This window comes from Prionailurus bengalensis, chromosome A3 (assembly GCF_016509475.1).
Source record: "Prionailurus bengalensis isolate Pbe53 chromosome A3, Fcat_Pben_1.1_paternal_pri, whole genome shotgun sequence".
Taxonomy (NCBI): domain Eukaryota; kingdom Metazoa; phylum Chordata; class Mammalia; order Carnivora; family Felidae; genus Prionailurus; species Prionailurus bengalensis.
In genome coordinates this window covers 36,944,330-36,951,602 of record NC_057354.1, presented here as the reverse complement: position 1 = coordinate 36,951,602, position 7,273 = coordinate 36,944,330, and positions in this window count along the sequence as shown.

Genomic DNA, 7,273 nt, shown 5'->3' with positions numbered 1-7,273 from the left:
TAAAATAAATCAAGCAAGAATGATGACTAGGACCAATGGGTTTTGTACTATCGCTTACAAGAAACAGATGACATCTTAAATATCCTCCAGGATGTTATGCCTCAATTCTAAGTACAGAATAATGTCAGGAAATTTAGGCACCTATATGATTTTAGGGGAAGAATCAGGTGCCCATGAAACCACCCTGAAGGGTAGACATCCATGCATCCATTCCACTTATATAAAGTAGAACTGATATCTCATTTTTAAAAGTAGAAGCTGATACAGAAACCTAATGGTCTAAAACCAGAATGGATAGGGTTATCTCACTTTTCTTAAGCATAATCCTTCCCTAACTTGGTGGGTGATGAGAACTAAAGATCACCCTATAACTAATCAAAGCAACATTTGATAAAATTAACTAAAGCAAGAGAATCAAAGCAACATTTGAGAAAAATAGCCAATTTTCCTTTGTTATCAGTATATGATAAAATGGCCCCAGATATGGTCTTCTGTTTTTTTAATGGCATCAGCATATGAAAATTTTCATTGAATTTAATTATGTGGCTTGAAATGTTTAGTATTATATGAAAGTTAACCTTGGAAAATTTCTATATTCCAATTAAAGCTTATAATTTTATAAGGCTCAATAATTACCTTTGGTAACAGCATTAGAAACAAAATGAATTTGCTTGTCACTCATTTAACCATAAGATGACATCTGATCTTCAGTCTCCTTCAAACTTCCTGACTACACTATACTCTTCCTTAAATCCAATTATTGTTCTATTCCCATGCCTGCACCTATGCAATTAAATGTGGCTGCAGAAAAACACATGCCTATGATAACTGTTCTTAGTTTAATAATGAGTAACCTTATGTGGTACCTCAATGCTGTCCAGCAAACATACTGTATTCCCCATTCACTCTCCCACTCTTCAAAGAACTGTTTGATCCCTTCTCTCTCCTTAAATATCTAATACTTCCTCCCTCATCTTCTCGGGTAGCTAATACCCTTGCTTCTACTTCCTGGAGATTATAGAAGCAATCGGCTTAAACTCCACAAGCTCTTACCATCATGCCTACTCTCTGACTTCTTAGTACTACAGTAAACTGTCATGTGCCCATTTAAAGCCAACTCCTCCATTCTCATCTGCTAGAGGATGTTGCTCTGGTGATTCTCCCTTCTTTCTGCTGCATTATCAATGGTTCCTCTTCTATGGATGATTCCTATCACCATAATCAGGCCCTTAATATTTCTCATCATTACACAACAAAACTGTCTATTAATCCCACTTCCCCCCTCAGAACAGACCCTTTCTCCCTTTACAGCAAACCTTCCAGAAAGAGGTATCTATATTCCTACTGTTGAATTTATCTTGTTCCATTCTCTTCTGAACCCACTCTACTCAAGATTTTTCCCAACTACGCTACTAAATGTGAAGGTTATCAATGGCATAAAGTTTGCTAAACACAGTAGTTAATTCTCATCTAATTCAGTCAACAGCATTTGATTATTCTCCTCCCTGAAAGAACTTATACATCTGGCTTCCAGGACATCAAACTCACTTGATTTTCTTCCATCAGATTTTCTGGTTCCTCTTGGTCTTCCTAAACTCTAATCAGTGTCCTTCTTAGGTTAAGTCCTTAGGACACTTCTCTATTTTATTTACTTTCTTGGTAATCTCATCAAGACTCATAGCTTTACATATTTCTAAGCATGGACCTCTCCCCAGAACACTAATTTCATACATCTAACATCCTACTAAGCTTCTTCATTGATGTCTAATATGTATCAGAATGAACATGTCCAGAAATTAAATATCTATATTTACCCCTCCCACACCTTACCCTTTCACTTTCTCCACCTCAGTAAATATCAATTTCACCCTTCAAGTTCTTCAGATTTTTTAAAACCCAAAAAACAGAAAACAAAAATCTACAGTCATCCTTACTTTGTTTTATTACTACCCCATATTTTATCTATCAGCAAATTCTATACGCTCTTCAAATTAAGAGAATCCTACATATCTCATCACTTCTATCACAGATATCCAGATATCTTTCATTTTCTCGTCTCTACCCTTCCCCTAAATTAGCTCCCTTGATCCCTGTCAGTTAGGTTCAACCATGGGAAGCACTGACAAGAGCTTGAGAGAATGGAGATAGTTCAGGGGAGTCATATTCCTGGTCCCCATCATGCAGTCCTCCTAGGCTCATGAGTCTCTAATTGAAGGTTCCTGTTCCTTCCAAGGCAGCCTACTTGATGCCACTTTCTCCTTCTGGGTTCCAGTAACAGTCATCTCAATCCCTTCTGACCAGGGATGATAACAAATTCTCTGGTAATTACAACAGTTCATCACACTATCCCTTTTAGTTTCCCTATAACTCACTTACATCTTTGTAAATAGTCATATTGTGAATAAACCTTCTTTATTTTTTTAAGTTTATTTATTTTGAGAGAGAGAGCAAGTGAGCGAGCATGAGTGAGGGAGGGGTGGAGAGAGCGGAAGAGAAAGAATCCCAAGCAGGCTCTGTGCTGTCAGTGAAGAGCCTGATGTAAGGGCTTGATCTCACGAACTGTAGGATCATGACCTGAGCTGAAATTAAGAGGTGGACACTTAATACTTAACCACCCAGCCACCCCAGACCTTCTTAAATTATCCTAATTTGAATATGGCACTTGCTTCCTGATTGAGAACTTGAATGACAGTTCTTACTATCAAAAGTAACTCAAAAAGTGCCTGAGTGGTTCAGTCAGTTGAGTGCCTGACTTTGGCTCAGGTCATGATCTCACAGTTTGTGAGTTTAAGCCCCTCATCAGGCTCACTGCTGTCAGTGCAGAGCCTGCTTTGGATTCTCTGTCCTCCTCTTTTTCTGCACCTCCCATGCTTGTGCTCACTCTCTCTATCTCTCAAAAGTAAAAACAAAACATTAAAAAATTAGGGGTTCCTGAGTGGCTCAGTGAGTTAAGCATCCAACTCTTGGTTTGGGTTCAGGTAATGATCATGGTTTATGGGTTTAAGCCCCACATTGGGCTCTGTGCTACCAGCACGGAGCCTACTTGGGATTCTTTCTCTCCCTCTCTCTTCCCCTCCCCTGCTCACTATTTTTCTCTCAAACATATACATACATACATACATACATACATACATACATACATAAAGTAAACCAAGAAACAGACTTTCAAAGTGAGATTCTGTGATTGGATTTAACAAAGGAAAAAATGAGACATGAGGAATCCAGAGCAACAGTAGCAAGATTTCTCCAGTTAACATGGTATGCAGTGCAAATGTAAGGCAAGGTATTAGGAAATCAAGTGACTGCAACACTTTGTCATTGTGTCAACACTAGTGATTATAAAGACTATAATAAAGGAAACTTTATTTTTATTATGGCTCAAGAGAATAAACATGAGAATGATAAAAATCATAAACTATATGTATAAAATTAAGAAAATGAGAGAAATCAAAAGACCTTTATGGCAGAATCTTTTATCCCCTATAGTCACAGAGCAAATATGGTTGACAGTTATAAGAGCTGAATAATTTCAGTGCCTTTTACATGTTCAACTCTACCAGGTCTCTTATGGTAAAGTAAAGGCGATATTGGGGAAGGATTAGAACCATTATGTATAGCATGGGGATACTTGGGTAAATACGGGTGAGGCTAAGAATCTTTAAATTCCAAATTATTCTGAGTTTCCTCACCAATAAAGGTAAAAGAGTGTACCAAAATATTCATCATATTCCTGAGAAAATTACAGAGGTATGCTTGAGAAATGCAGAAGCGATCATTTCTGTTATATGTCTTTTAATTCACCTTTTTGGTTTAATAAAAAAAGAAAAGAAAACAATACCAAGTGGCTCTGGTAGAATGAAAGTAGATTATCAAAATTTAGTCATCAAAATTTATGAGAATCATAAATACAGTTACAAAATGGTTAATCTCTACTACAACAAATCAACACAAGGTGTGGCACCTGATATGCAGCTATTGATCTCATATTTTCCTTCCCTTTACAATCAAGAAGGTTAACACTTGTCCCAGGGTTATATTAACTCCCCTGTTCTCTATCATAATATAGTCTCTAGGTAATGTGATTAACCTAAAATCCTATAAAACATTATGCCAATCCAATTCATTGATCACATTATATTGATTGGACCTGGTTAGCATGAAGTACCATGTTCCTTTGACACCTTAGGTACTCCAGATGGTGAGAGAGAAACTTTGCCGAAGTTCAACAGCCTACCACTTTGGAGTTTTATAGGAGCTCAGCAGTAGGAGTCTTGGCAGGATATCCCTTCTAAAGTGAGAGACAAATTTCTGCACCTTGCCCATTTATCATAAAGAGAGAGTCACAGTACTTGGGAGACTTGTTTGGATTTCGAAGGTAATATGTAACACAACTGGGTTTGCTGATTTGAATCATTTACTTGATAACCTATAGGACCATCAATTTCAAATGGGGCTCAGGGCACAAAAAAAGGTTCTGCAGCTAATATAGGCTTTGGTATAAACTTCCTTACCACTTGGGCCTATGACCCCGCCCAACCAATAATAGTATAGTTGTCTGTAGTAGATTTGTTGAATGTATCCTCTGGAAAATCCCCAAATATAGAATCTTATACAGATACCTAGGGTTTTGGAGTAAAGACATGCTCTCCTTTGTTGATAACTGTTTTCTATTTGAAAAGCTATTTTTAGAGGGAGAAGCCAAGATGGCAGAACAGCATGGGAGTTTTTTGTGTGTCTTGTCCATGAAATACAGCCAGATCAACACTAAACCATCCTGCACACCTAGAAAACTGATTTTAGGACTAACACAACAATCTGCATATCTGAACCACAGAACTCAGCAGGTGTGTGGCAAAGAGAGGTAAACTGGGGGATAGAGAAGCCACGGAGGGCAGGGAGATGTTTTTGCTTGTGAATAGAGGACAGAGAATGGGAAAAGCACTCCCCCAAAAGCAGTTGGAGAGAAAGTGGAAAAGCTGAAACAGCCGTAGAGACTGAACTAAAAACAGAGAAATGAGAGGGTTTAAAATTCCATTAAGACTCTATAAACAGGGGGAGTGCAGAGTCTGAAACTCCGCTGCTCCATACCTGACAGTGCTCTGGTGAAGAAGGGTGCATCCCCAGGAACACAGTGAAGTCCAGGGGTCCTTGAGCCACATGTAGAGAGGCAGTTCCCCTTCTGGGAGGACATTTGGTAGAGGCTGTGCAGCACCCCATAGGCAAAGGCCCCAGTGGACCCCGGAGAACAACCATATTCGCTGGTGCTGGAACAAGGTTGTTAAGGGTGAAACCTGGTGCCAGATGTGTGTTGTGATTTTCCATAATCCCCGTAGCTCCTGCTACACAATCGTGTGAACTTTTTCTGCTGTGGGCTGGCACCCGGTCGCACTCTCTGACATCAGCAGCAGCACAGTCCTGCGAATGTTCCTGGGTGTGGCCAGCACCCAGCATTGGTCAGTGAAACCCTCCTGCAGGGGGCAGAAAAGGTAAAAGCCGCAGTCCCTCAGAAGTAAGGGGTCAGGAAAAACAGCTGCATCTGAGATAAAACTCAGGAGGGAGGTGTGCCTGGCAACTTGACAGCCTGGTCATGGACAGTGTAAAAGCGGGGAGCGGACAGATGCCAGAGACAAAGGACAGGTGCGCAACTGCTGATCAGGAAGCAGAGTTCTGATACTAGAGACTGGGTAGCTAGGTGACGCTATTTTCACCCCTCCCGCACGTGTGTATACACAACTACAAGTGCCACAACAATCCACCCCAGTAAGCAAAGCAGCGCCATCTAGTAGAGAATGGAGCCATTACACTAAGCCCCACCTGACTGGGCTAACCTCGCTCTTCAGTAACACTACAAGTCTCTGCCTGCTTAGTTTACGGACTATAAAATGCTTCATAGTTTGACTTCTAGGGGAAAACAATATAATTTCAATTGTATTTCAGTCTGTTTGCTGGCCCATCTATTCAATGTTTTTCTTTTCTATTTCTTTTCTTTTTCTTGAATACAAAAAGAGAAAAATTTTATTTTTATTTTCAATTTTTACTATTTTTAAAAATTTTTTCTACATTTTTTACTTTTTTGTAATTTTTTCAAATTTTATTTTACTTCTATCATTTCATTTCATTCTATTTCATTGTATTCATTTTTTTCAAATTTTCAAACATTTTCCTTTATTTTTGGTTTTTTTTCTTTTTCCCCTTATTTCTCTAATCTATCAACCCCCTTTTAACACCTGGACCAAAACACACCTAGGATCTAACATCTTTTATTTGATTTGTGTGTGTGTGTTTAATTTTTTAATTTTAATTTTTTTAGTTTAATTTTTTTACCTCAATTACTTTTCTTCCTTCAAAATGATGAAATGAAGGAATTTACCCCAAAAGAAAAAGCAGGAAGAAATGACAGCCAGGGACTTAACCAACACAGATACAAGCAAGATGTCTGAACCAGAATTTATAATCATGAAAATAACAATACTAGCTGGGGTCAAAAATATATTAGAATCCCTTTCTGCAGAGATAAAAGAAGTAAATGTTAGTCAGGATAAAATTTTTTAAAATGCTGTAACAGCTGCAATCTCAAATGGATGCCATGGCGGCAAGGATAAATGAGGCAGAGCAGCGAATCAGTGAGCTAGAGGACAAACTTATAGAGAGAGAATGAAGCAGAAAAAAAGTGGGAGACTAGGCAAAAGAGCACAACTTAAGAATTAGAGAAACCAGTGACTCATTAAAAAGGAACAACATCAGAATCATAGAGGTCCCAGAAGATGAAGAGAGAGAAAAAGGGGTAGAAGGGTTATGTGAGCAAATCATAGGAGAAAACTTTCCTAACCTGGGGAAAGACACAGACATCAAAATCCAGGAAACACAAGACTCCCATTAGATTCAACAAAAACCGACCATCAACAAGGCATATCGTAGTCAAATTCAAAAAATACTCAGGCAAGGAAAGAATCCTGAAAGCAGCAAGGGGGAAAAATGTCCTTAACCTACAAGGGAAGACAGATCAGGTTTGCAGCAGACCTATCCTCAGAAACTTGGCAGACCAGTAAGGAGTGGCAGGATAAATTCAATGTGCGGAATCAGAAAAATATGCAGTCAAGAATTCTTTATCCAGCAAGGCTGTCATTCAAAATAGAAGGATAGATTAAAAGCTGCCCAAACAAACAAAAATTAAAGGAGTTCATGACCACTAAACCAGCTCTGTGAGAAATTTTAAGGGGGACTCTCTGAGTGGAGAAAAGACAGAAAAAATCCATGAATAAATAAATAAATG